The sequence below is a fragment of the Amphiura filiformis genome, chromosome 10, assembly GCF_039555335.1.
Source record: "Amphiura filiformis chromosome 10, Afil_fr2py, whole genome shotgun sequence".
NCBI classification, from domain to species: Eukaryota; Metazoa; Echinodermata; class Ophiuroidea; order Amphilepidida; family Amphiuridae; genus Amphiura; species Amphiura filiformis.
Genome location: NC_092637.1, coordinates 68,081,662 through 68,095,476, shown reverse-complemented (window position 1 = coordinate 68,095,476; position 13,815 = coordinate 68,081,662).

Below are 13,815 nucleotides of genomic sequence, written 5' to 3'. Positions count from 1 at the left end.
CAGAGAAATCATTTAAGTTTTTGTAAGGCTGAGTGGCAATGATTAACTGACATTCTTCGTGAAATATTATCGTAAATTATATGACCGTTAGCTTCTTTTCGTTGTTGAAAGGGATTCAATCATGTTTCACTCGCGTCGGTGCGTCTGCGTGGTTTACTGGCGGCGAAGTAAACCACGAGACGCGCCGGACGCGAAGTTGTTAATTGGCAATGATTAACTGACATTCTTCGTGAAATATTATCGTAAATTATACGACCGTTAGCTTCTTTTCGTTGTTGAAAGGGATTCAATCATGTTTCACCGTTGTTCATCACCGATTAACAACGATGCGTCCGCGTCGTCTGCGTGGTTTACTTCGAGCGAAGTAAATATTTCTTGAAGGTATATTTCTTGAATGATGCTTGAAGTTTGGATTTCTTAAACGTGCAGTGCATCCCTATGTACCGTTGCAAGACTTCAAGTCCGTAGATGTCATTATGTTTATGATAAAGACTGTGTGTCAAAGTCTTGCTGGCAGGACTAGTCATGTAATAGTCCGAATAATCAGACCCAGAACAAAATAGTCCCAAACAGAAATGTTTGGTAGACTCATAACCGGTGCGATCTTACCTTTCCGATGTTGATTAAGATACTTCTTGCATCGATCCCGAGATGCGGAAAAACCAATAGTCATTTTGTCCCACATAAATGAATAAATAACAAAAACCCCGATCCCCGGTGGACTCACCCAAAAGGTGACGTCACACCATATGATAAATCCCTTATCCGACTTGGGATCCCCTACCGGACCAAACTTGTAGGGGTGGCGGGGTCGGGATAATCAACATCGGAAAGGTAAGATCGCACCGGTTATGAGTCTACCAAACATTTCTGTTTGGGACTAGACTCAGTACACCGGTCGATCTTACCGCTTCCGATGTTGATTAAGATACTTCTTGCATCAACATCTGAAAGATCGATCTAGCAAGTAACCGACGGATGGAGGTACAAGATTGGTCAGCATCTGATCAGGGATCGGGAGCGGTAACGATGGTTTTCGCGAGGTCAGAAAATATTTTCCCCAACGGTCGGGAAACAAAAAGACCACGCGATCACAGACATAAACCTCCTTACTTAATAAGTTTGGTGGTTAAGAATAGCGACACTGGTTCTTACCATGCTGAGTATTCTGTATAGTCTGAAAACCTGGTACCCGTACACCACCGTATTATGATCGCCGAACAATGTCCCGGTAAACCTCCGCCCGTCTCTGATTACTAACGTAAACGGAAGTATCGTAGAGAAGGCGAAGGTGGCTTCCGGGACACCGCCTGCTAGATCTCCTCAAGGGACAACCGAACGGTATACCCAAGATGATGAGATAGCTCGTGTCGAGTGGGTCGGGACGCGAAACCTTCGCGATCCCCGGACCCCACCAACACCTGGACCAGCCATTGCGACAGCGGCTGGACCGAAAGGCTCTGTAAGGGTGATGAATGCGGTCGTGAGTCCCTCGCAAGGCTTGTGTTCGGAAGAAATAGTGCTGCAGCGCCTTATCGGACACCCCAGCCTATCTTTGGCTTCAGCCGAACCTTGCCCAACCCTGGGGATTGGAGAGGGACGAATGTCGGTATGCACCGCGCCCGTTCGTAGTCACGAGAACAGAGCGCCGAAACAGTGTCGCTCCAGTGTTTGTGAACACGGAAGCTAACCTCGAGACCGTGTGCAACTCAGCACCGCCGTCCGAAGCCAACGCCAAACCGGAAAGCCATCTTGAGAGTTACGTATTTAAGCGCCGCTTTGGACGGAAGGTCAAAAGGGTGACCCTTAAAGTAATCTAAGACTGTGTTGGGATCCCTTAGGAGGATCACTTTCCTTTTGGTAGACACTCGTTGAACATACCGTCGAGGCGTAGACTAATAAGGTAACCATCGGCTATGATAGTCGACCCGTCTCGAAACCTCGGTGAATGGAGAGGACAGCTGACTTATAGCTGGCCCCAGTGGCCCGCTGAAGTCTTGCTTGGAACTTTTCTGTCAGAAACTCCGGAACTAGCAGCACAGAGGCTCTAGCGGGAGAGCTATTTGTCTCATTGCACCAAGCGTAGTATGGAGCCAGACTCTGGCTATACGTACGGAGGGTAGACTTCCGTCTAGCCCCGGCGATGAGAAAAACAGCTTCTGATGAAAAGTATCCCTCCGCTGCGCGTTCCCTGGTAAGGGCCATGCAGCTAACTGCAGGTGCTCTAGTGATAGACTGGGTACCTCCGCTCCGGGCATCCGGAGTAGATCTGGTACCTCGGGGAGTGCCAGCGGCCTTGCCGCTAGCAGAATGACAATGCAGTCTTCCCACCCGATCTTGGCCACCACCCTCATGAGTAGTGAGATCGGAGGGACTGAATAAGCTGTCATCCCTCCCCAGTCTATGGACAGGGCGTCCACGGTGAAGGCTTGGGGGTCCGCGACCCTTGAGCAGTACACCGGCAGTGGATGATTGCGATGAGATGCGAACAGATCTTTCGAGGGGTGGTACATCCCCTTGAAGATCGTCTGAGCGACCTGCGGAGCAAGGGACCATTCTGCTGGTCCCGACACCCTTCCTCGTGACAGATTGTGCGCGAGGATGCTGGTGACGCCCGCGATGTGTATCGCTCTCATCGTAATCTGCCTGAACTTGCACCACCCTATCAGGTGTCGTGCATGCAGGCTAAATCGTGGTGGCCCGGAGTCCCCTTGTCTGTTGGGGTAGGCTACCACGGTTGTGTTATCCGTCAGGACAACGGTATGTGATTCCACGATCACCTCCTCGTAAGCGAGGGAGGTTGATGTGAAACTCTGTCTCTATGGCCCCCATAGGCCCGAGACGGAGTCTCCGTGGATGTGGACCCCCCCAGCCCCGTTTTGACGCTATGGTCGTCACTACGTGACATACCGGGGGAGCAGGAAACCTGACCCCTGGGTCAAATTGGGCTGATGGGTCCACCACCAGAGTTCCTCTCGCGCGATCTCCGACAACGGAACCGCGAGGGATCTTGGGTGACGACTGGGCCTGCAAGCAGGCTAGAAGGTGTAGTTGGGTAAGCCTAACGTAGAAACGGCAGTACAGTACGAGGTCTACCATACTGGCCATTAGGCCTACCACCTTCATCCATGCCACAGCGGGTTTTGCCCGAGACTCGGCCAAGAGTCAGGCACACCGCACCATGTTCGTCGCCCGCTCGGGTGAGAGCACCGCGAACCCCTCCGTGAGGGTGATCTGGGCCCCTACAAATAGTGGTGTCTGCGTCGGGACCACGCTGGACTTTTTGAGCTGATCAAAAATCCAGGGTCCCGCACCCCACGGACTATCAACCCCATGAGACCCGTAGTCTTCAGTGGAGTGCGTCCAGATATGAGCCAAACGTCCAGGTAGCAACTGATGTTGACACCCCTGTGCTTCAGGTACGCTGCCACCGCTCTGACCAAGAGTGTTAAACACCCTGGGAGAGATGGACAGGCCGGATGGCCGGTATCAAAACTGGTAATTTTGATCCTGTACCTAGAAGCGCAGATGCCTCCGATCTTGAGAGGCGATTGGCATATGCAGATAGGCCCGAGAGATCTAGCGATGCTGTTCCCATGCCCCTGATGGGGCAGGCTAGCACCGAGGCGAGAGTCCCCATTCTGAACCTCTTGGGCCTGAAGAACGTGTTCAACAGCCTGCGGTTCCGGATGGGGCTCCCGTCGCCGCCTTGTCTTCCTTGGAGCCAATGGCTCCAAGATCACCCGTAGAACGGGGGTAGACCGGGACAATCGCCCGCCGTGAGAAGCTGTGTGATCCCTGTCAGTAGTGCCCGACGCTGGGGGCCGTCTGACGGCACTACTGTGGACCTCTGAAATGTGCAGGCGATGTGGGGAGACTGGGTTGCCAGTCTGTAACCCCCACTCACCACTGACCATACCCAGGCGCTCAAAGAGATGGTTTCCCACCTCTGGGTGAAAGCCATAAGCGGTCGTCCACTGGGAGATCCCCCTGTGGAAAAACCGCTGAGCCCCCCAGGAATGCTCTGCCTAGCTTCCCTTGGAAGAGCGCTTGCTCTTCTTCGGGGCTTGCCAGCTGTTCCTGTGCTACCCTGGCGCCTCCCAGAAATGGGTGCTGCAGAGGTAGTGGGCTCGGGTACTGTTGGTGGTGCACGGCCTGCTGAAGTTGGAGCTCCTACCCATGGTAAGGGCAGTTTCCGACTTCTTCAGAGTGCTCCCGTTGGTAGCTTCTTTGCACGGTCCTCCACCGTAGCGCAGAAGCATCCAAAGAGAAAAAGGCCCCCCCCGGCGCTGAGTGGACACCCTATGGGCTAGGCCCATGGAGCTCTCGTTGAGGCTAGCTGTTAGCACCGCTAATAGGCTCACCTCATGGAAGAGCTCAGATGTTGTCTGAGCGTGATACGCTTGAGCGACATCTGGGTCCCTCTCGGATCCCCTCAGGTAGGTCCCGTGGTCCTCCCGCGTTACACGCAGAGGAAGCGTGCGAGCACGCGGCGTCATAGCTCGACTGGGCTCGACAGGCCTACGATAGCTACCCGTGAGGTTTGCCGGGAATGAGAGTGCAGGCGTCCCCTGTGAGGAAGCAGCAGCTGAGCATCCTACTGAAAGGATCCCCGGGGCAGCGGGGGAAGGAGATTGTAGTGATGTCACTACCGGACTCAGCTTCCGACTCCTTTCCCTCGCCCACAGTATCCGTGATCATGCTCCGATGATGACGGTAACTGAGGACGGGCATCTGAAAGCGGGTAAGAAGGCATAACCACTGTGTGGCTCGCCGACTACCTGCCAGCAGAAGAGGGAGTACTCCGCAAGACCCTGAGGTATCCGCCATGGCACCACTGGGTCCGCATGCTCGCAGCCGTCGTCCTAGCGCTAGCAGCACGGGCCTACCCTGATCAAGATCTGGGTTAGCCCCATGCCGGCTGGCCTGGTCAACAGCTGATGTTGGTACTGCGTGGCCATCGCTAGGCGACACTTGCCACGGTGCTAGGCCGTGGAAGAAACACCCTGCGGCGGGTACCACGGGCATACCCAGCCGGCAGCTGACCCTGAAAGGATCCGCCACCAGGGTAACCCCATGGTACTGCAGTACCAGCACCGCCTCCCCCTTGTTGCCACAGAGACTGTGGCGACTAAAGCGGTGCTGCGGTACCGGTGCGGTATCAGCGTGGGTACCCGTGAGGGTTCCCAACTGTGGACCGCTGTACCCTCGCCACACCGCGTTCCCTGTTTGGGGATCAAGCTGTGTGCTGGCGTGGTACCGGGCGCGGTACTAGCATGGGTACCCGTGAGGGTTCCCGGGTGTGTAGCGCTGTATGCGTGGTTCCAGCGTAGGTGCCCGTGAGGGCTCCCGGCTGTGTACCACTGTACCCATGCCTCACTGCGTTCCCCGCAAGGGGATCAAGCCGGGTGTATGGGTCCCCCGCTATACCGGCTGGCCCTTGGCTAGAGGGAGCTTGCCTAGTACCACGGGTAGCTGAGCTGCGTGCATACCCCGATCAATCACCTCGCCACCTGAATAGGCAGCGTCAATCAATGGAGCTATGCCCTGTTGATTTGACAGTGATCGATCAAGAGAGGGTAATTGACCCATTGACGGTAATGGATCACCCACGCTCTGCTGGCTCTCGAGGACATAAGTGGGTTGTTGATCAGCTAGGCTGTTCAAGCTACTTACTGTACCCTCTAGAGCTTCGCCCAAGGTCGCTGTGTGTGGCGGACCACTCACGGCAGCTATGGGCGGGTGCATAGCGGCTACCACTGCAGTCAAGCCGTAGCTCGTCTTTGTAGCTGCCACCGAATGCACCTGGGTCGCTGTCCCGTGAGAGACTGCGAGCCCAACCCCTGAATAATCGCCAGCCAGTCCCTGTGGACAGCCAGCAGCTATTCTAGGGCCCAGGGTATCACTCGGCGGTCCCGCCATGGAACGCTGACGTGTGACAACCCCAGTTGGTTCTGCTAAGATTACACCCACAGCGTTAGCCGCGGTATCGTCTCTGCTGAACCCATGCATGCTAGGGTTCAACCCAGGCAAGCCCGGGGTACCCTTGCATGCTGCCCGTCGCTGGCTACTACTGTGGCTGTTTGAGCCCGTAGATATGCCTGCAACAGACGGGTGTCCTCCTGCTAAAAACCCGTGAGGATTTTCGCTAGAGGACTGGTATCCTCCTGCTACAAAATCCGCTAGGGTTTTCGCTGGTGGTTACCGCTCTGCTGCCTGCTACTTTGCTCCGACGTATAGTCAGTGCTTTCGCTGGCTGCTGAGCCTTTGGACGCGCTTAGCAGTCCCGAAGGAACCGCCTGCTTGTCCGGGGACCGGAGCCCCTTAAGCAGACCTGCCATGACCCATAGGGGCTGTCACAGCAGAATCTACCATATCGACTGGTATCCTCCTGCTGCAAAACCCGCTAGGGTTTTCGCTGGTGCTTACCGCTCTGGTGCCTGCTACGTTGCGACGACCTATAGTCAATGCATTCGTTGGCTGCTCGGCCTTCGGGGGCGCAGTCAAGCCCCGAAGGAACCGCCTGCTTGTCCGGGGACCGGAGCCCCTTAAGCAGACCTGCCATGACCCATAGGGCTGTCACAGCAGAATCCACCGTGTCGACCTTACCAGTGCCCTTGGTAGATTTCTTCTTCGTCTTATGGCGATGACGGACCTATCCCAATCGTCAAGCTGGAACTCGGAGAGTCCTAAGCAACGGAAAGACAGCAAGAAGCTCGTGACCACCCCCTGCGGGTGAAACAGAGCGGGTGTGGGTCCCGCTCCGTCACCAGGAAGGGCAAGCCCGACAGGGCCGAGGCGAAGCGAGGAGAAAAGGGAGGGGGGCACTACCCCCCCCCAACACGCGACTCAAGCCCAGTAAACAAACCTGAGCACGGAGGCTGGTCGCTAACGTTAGTGGTAAAGTAAGGACTGGCTAACTTTATTACTAAAATGTCAGACGGGTCCCTACCAATCCCCACCGTATGAATATCTGATTAACTCGTCTTTATCGGACGGTAATGAAGACATAACGATAGAGTAATCACCCTAACATAGCAACAATAACCTACCGTACATGAAATACAATGTGTATGTACAAACATCTATTGTAACTTACAGGCTGCAATGGTTGTTTTACGTGGGAAACAAAATGAATGGCGTCAACGAGCGCCATTTTGAATTGCTCGTGTGTCCCGTGATACAAGCGGAGGCACGATATGTAGCTAAGTTTTGGATCGATTTTTTGTCACTTTTTCGCCAGAAAATGCCGTCAAAACTATCCTCAGCCGAACAATACCGGTTTGGTTTTACCTAAGGTGTGAAACTACAACCGTATATCTCGCCTTTGGTCGAGAAATTGATACACAGTGCTATGAACAATCGATAGGCACGTCTGTGTCAGTCGGAGACCAAGGAGGATAAGGACGATCATATGGTGTGGCGTCACCTTTTGGGTGAGTCCACCGGGGATCGGGGTTTTTGTTATTTATTCATTTATGTGGGACAAAATGACTATTGGTTTTCCGCATCTCGGGATCGATGCAAGAAGTATCTTAATCAACATCGGAAGCGGTAAGATCGACCGGTGTACTGAGTCTATTAATTTCTGACATGATCCTGTTCTGGGTCTGAACTGTTTCCATATGAAATCTTGATGGCAAATTGGACAATAGAAGCACATGGTTCTACTATGTGACAGCTTTTAAGGCCCTTCACACTTGATTATTAGTTTCCTGTTTACCGCCCGCGTCCAAAATTGAAAATCTCAAAATAATTAATTATTTTATTTTTATTTCTAATTTTCTCCTTTAAAATAACTTTCAACAACTTCTACTTGCCATTTTCTGACTTTAATAATATCAACAATAATGATAAATGAACAAGGAGTACAACTGCACCTTCATTTATTTATAAAATCAAATATTGTTGTGAAATAATTAAATGCCCGCCCTAGTCAAAATGAGTCAATAGTTGCTTGTAATAGTTCAAACTAAATAAAGAAAATAAAAGATAATTAATTAATAACTAAAAGTCACCTCGTCCCTTTTTCAAAATCTTCAACAGGAAACTAATAAATAATCAAGTGCGAAGGGCCTAAAATCCCTATTCATGTTACGCATGTACGTGTATCCTTCGGATACTTGAGTGTTTGGACAAGCGGAACGGTGTTTTGTTTACCTCTCTGTTTGTAAACAAACCAGGAGGTCGAAATCGTCCTCCTCGCCAAATACGAAAGTCAGCGTAATAGTACGGCACTGGTCGTGTAACGATCATTGAAGACTGAGTTCCACAGTCTAATAGTATTAGTAATAGTAATACGGTAACTGGACATTTCATCCCCTCGCATTTTCATCCCCTGGACATTTCATCCCCTGGACATTTCATCCCCTCATGTTAAAACGCTATTGTAGTGTTCTTTGAGCGTGACAGTAAAAAGATTGCATATGAATATAATAATTGTTTAGGATCTTTAGAAGGAAATAATATAAGGAACTTAATCTTTATTTAAAATTAGTCTTATTTATCCAATGTATGCACCGTGTTCTGTATGAGCTATCACCAGCTGATCACGCGTATAAAAATCGATCGATGTTGAATGGCATGTGCAATGAATTTACCTATTGAACAGTGCGTGTAGGCCACCTACACGGATGCAGGCCTGCACGGATGATTCTAATTCAGTATTACGCCTAGTATTATTATTAAAAGTATTATTATTTTGCTATTTTACCGGGTAGGCCTATCGTTATCATTATATTATTATTAATATTTTTATTATTATTTATATTATTATACTTTGTTTTTTGTTGTTGTTGATATTAGCCTGGACTATTTAAGCTAAAGTGTATTTCTTCTCTTTCTTCCTGTTATTTATGTATTTATTGTTATTTTGTTTGCTTATTTATTTATTATTATTTACTTAGTTGTTCACCTATTATTAGTACCGTACATTTTTATGGGAACCATGTATCTGTTATGTGGATAGTATGTTATATTATTAATAAGATAGTGATAAAAGATAATAGCATCAAATATGTCTGCATATAGGCCCTAGGGAAGGATCATGGCAATATTTTTGTATTGTCCACTTGATGAGGTGATTAGATATGTTATACAATAGGAACAATAGACGTCAGCCGAATGGTTACAGGAAGTTGAACTCTTTCAATCAGTGGAATCTATATACATATACATATAACTATATTGCCAGTTTTAGTCGCCCAATTGGGCGACTTTTGACTTCCGTCCCGCGACAAACAACGTGCTCCCGCGATTTCGCGACATTTTGCCTCCTTTGAAAATCTCACCCGCCAAATCCATTGAATATTGGGCTATTTTTGAAAAGCCGACTTCAAAATTGTTAAATTGGATATTCTGTCATAGTCAATGGTCCTTCAAAACAAAACCTCCAAACAACTAATTCAAAACATTCTGTGGTCAGTGTGCATCCAAGTATGACAATGGGAAACAAATTAAAGTCGATACACGGCGCAGGGAGATAACTGATATAAGGGCTTAATCCCCATGATTATCAATATCCTTAGAATATTCCCATATCAATTCTCACAAGTGGCTTAAGACGACAAAAGTGCCAAGCGGGGGGCCAAGTTTCTCTTTTCATGTAGGGGAGTGGGGCATTGGCTGAAAATAGGTTAGTCTACATTACCAGTCGTTATCTTTTTTTTTTTTTTTTTTGAAAATCAACTCATTTTACAAAAATGCATGATGTAGGCCTACGAAAAAAGAGGTTGTTTTGGGGTTAATTAAAAATATCACATGACATTATACATTGGCACGGAGGGGGTGGGCACGGGGGGGATGAAAATAGAAAATAGCTTAGACTACATTACCAGTCGTTATCCACGGACCCGGGAGGCCTACTGAGGACTGACAAATTATGTTGACTAGGCGGTTACCCGTATTTCGCGGTTCTCTGCTGTCATGGTTATTGGCTTTTACAGATCTCACATCAGGGTGTGTCCTTTGGCTGGGATCACTTTCCTCACAGCTCAGCTCAATTAAATTGCAGCTTTAATAAGTTGCAGCTTTTGCAATTTGACCTGACTTTCGGCCACAATTTGAAATTTGACCCGACCGTTGACCACGGATGACCTAATGAACGCAAACCTAAGCTTCTTTGGCTAAAGTTACACCCACCCACCAAGTTTGAGCTCCATAGGAGCAATTTGAAATTTTTGACCTATGACCTCTGAACCGTAGGTCTGACGAAAAGGTCACTGGTGACTGTGGAAACTTTTGTTTGTTAGTCCAAGGTCCACCCACCCACCAAGTTTGAAAGTTTGAGTTCCATATGAGCAATTTGAATTTTTTGGCCTATCCCAGCAAACACACAAACGTTTTTAAAACGTTTTAAATAAGTTATATTTTGGGTTTTGGTTTAGGTAAAAACGTTTTAATAACATTAAAATGTCGGGTTATATAAAGGTCATGATATCGTTTTAAAACGTTTTGTATGAAAACACACTACAACAATATTTTTAAAATGTTTTCGAAATGTCATTATAAACTATTTTTTCAAACATTTTTGGCCAAATATTTTGTCAACACTTAAATAACATTATGTTAAAATATTTGCACCCAGCAAACACAGAAATGTTCTTAAAATGTTTTTTACAAAACGTTTTAATAACATTTAAATGTCGGGTTATATAAAGGTCGTGAAAATATTTTAAAACGTTATTGTAAATATTTTGGGCCAACATTTTTTGCAAAATATTTTTTAAACACCAAAATAACATTCTGTTTAGAATGATTTGTACCAAGTTTTCAAAAATGTTTTTGGAATGTTATTAAAACGTTTTTATACCCTTTATATAACCCGACATTTAAATATTTTCTGTAAAACATTTGTGTTTGCTGTGCAGTAGATTACCAACAAATGTTATTTAATGTTATGAACACGTTTTATACCATTAATGTACCCTTTATATAACCCGACATTTAAACGTTTTCTGACAACCTTTTATAACCTTTTGCGAATGATGTCGAAAGCGTTTTGTGTTTGCTGGGATGACCTCTTAACCATAGGTCTGACAAAAAGGTCACCGTGGAAACTTTTATTTATTAGTCCAAGGTCCACCACCCACCAAGATTGAGCTCCATATGAGCAATTTGAAATTTGAAATTTTTTGACCTATGACCTCTTAACCATAGGTCTGACAAAAAGGTCACCGTGGAAACTTTTGTTTGTTAGTCCAAGGTCCACCCACCCACCAAGTTTGAGCTCCATAGGGGCATTTGAAATGTTGACCTTTTTTGACCTATGACCTCTTAACCGTAGTTCTGACAAAAAGGTCACCATGGAAACTTTTGTTTGTTAGTCCAAGGTCCATCCACCCACCAAGTTTGAGCTCCATAGGGGCATTTGAAATGTTGACCTTTTTTGACCTATGACCTCTTAACCGTAGGTCTGGCGAAAAGGTCACCGTAGAAACTTTTGCTTGATAGTCCAATGTCAACACAATGGCATGGCTAGATTTGTCATTTAACATCTTTGAAATTAGACTTCAATTGGACTTGACCCCGTCGTTGACCTTTGACCTTAAAAAATATAAACTGGTTCTTCCTCATACCAAGCTGCACCCACCCACCAAGTTTGAGGAACGCGCGACCCCTAGTCTCCGAGAAAAGAGGCGGACAGACAGACAGACAAACAGACGTACAGATTCCTGGTGAATTATAGTAAGACTAGGCGGTTACCCGTATTTGGCGGTTCTCGGCTGTCGCGACATTACCTGGCTGATGGTGACTGTACTCACCAAGTTTTATGCCCATAGGACAGTTTTTACTAATTTGACCTCAGATGACCCCCCTGTGACCTCGAAATGACCTTCCAAAATTTGGCTGTACCCACCACGTTTCATGCCCATATGACAGTTTTTAGTAATTTGACCTTGGATGACCCCAAAATGACCTTCCAAAAATTTGACTCTAAAAGGTGACTGTACCCACCAAGTTTCATGCGATACGACATTTTTACTAATTTGACCTCAGATGACCCCTGGGTGACTCGGATGACCCCAAAATGACCTTCCAAAAATTTGACTACAAAAGTTGACTGTGCCCACCAAGTTTCATGCCCAAACGATAGTTTTTACTAATTTGACCTCAGATGACCTCTGGATGACCTCGGGTGATCTTGGCCCACTAACTGAAACAAACTTGTTCTGTCTGAGGTCCAGATGCACCCACCCACCAAGTTTGAGGAACGTGCGACCCCTAGTCTCCGAGAAAATAGGCGGAAAACAGTTTTTACTAATGTGACCTCAGATGACCCCTGGGTGACCTTGACCCACTAATCAATACAAACTTGTTCTGTCTTAGGTCAAGATGCACCTATCCACCAAGTTGCATGCCCATATGACAATTTTTACTAATTTGACCCCTAGATGACCTCTGGTGACCTTGACCCACCAACCAATACAAACTTGTTCTGTCCCGGTCAAGACGCACCCACCGTCAAGTTTGAGGAACGTGAGACCGCCAGTATCAGAGAAAAACAGTTTTTACTAATTTGACCCTGGATGACCTTGGGTGACCTTGAGCCACTAACCAATACAAACTGGTTCTGCCTGGGGTCAAGATGTGCACCCACCCACCAAGTTTGAGGAACGTGCGACCCCTAGTCTCCGAGAAAAGAGGCGGACAGATGTACAGACAAACAGATGTACAGACAAACAGATGTACAGACAAACAGATGTACAGATTCTGGTGAATTATAGTAAGATTAATATTTTTGAGCAAGTTTGTATGGGTGAAACTGAGTTTGTCTTACTTTTAGAAAAATTAATCTAGAAAATTTAATTTAGAGAAATCAAATTTAAATATTTGCGGTCGCCGGTCCTGCGATTTTTTATAACCCGGTCTTTAGGGGCCATGGATTGTAATCCATACAGATGCAGAGTGTAAACTCTGTCGGGAATCACGTAGTTCAAACTTTAAAGTTTCCGGGGAGGTGGCACTCTAATAGTAAAATGACATGCATAAAGCGGAAAACCCCAAAATCAGTTCTTTCTGCAGTTTTTTGTGCCATATTCTAAAACTTGGTTGCCGATCTTATAACAGTATAGAGTGTCCCCACAAAATGGTCTTGGGAGCAAAAAATGGCTTTTGGTGAAAACAAGAAAAAATGTGATCTTTGGAGGTGTTGAAGGGGATCTTTGGAGGAAAGCAAGAAAATAAATGGGCAAAAACAGGAGAAAAGAAAAAATATAATGCAGATATTTATTATCAGTTGAACTGATGGAATTCCAGTATTTTGCATATAGTAGGCCTACTCCTTAGTCTTTACCGTTCAGTATTAATTTAATTCTCCTACAAGTATAAGTTCTAACTATCCTTGTACTTGACTACTTTTAGAACCTTTTAATCGCACCTTATCAGTGATAAGACTCTGGTTATCATGGTTATATTACAGATTCCCCAATGATTATATAGTTATAGATTCCATTGATTAATAGCACACCAGTCAATGATTGAAAGAATTCAACTTCCTGTAACCATTCGGCTATTGTTCCTATTGTTTAACATGACATTGCGCTAATCACCTCATCAAGTGGACAATACAAAAATATTGCCATGATCCTTCCATATGCAGACATATTTATCAATATACCGGTACAATAAACAGATAAATAGTATTAAAATGTACTAATTTTGTTAGATGAACAACTTTAAGTAAATAATAATAAAATAATAAAATAAACAAACAAACAAACAAACAAATAAATAATAAATAAATAAATAAATAAATAAATAAATAAATAAATAAATAAATAAATAAATAAATAAATAAATAAATAAATAAATAAA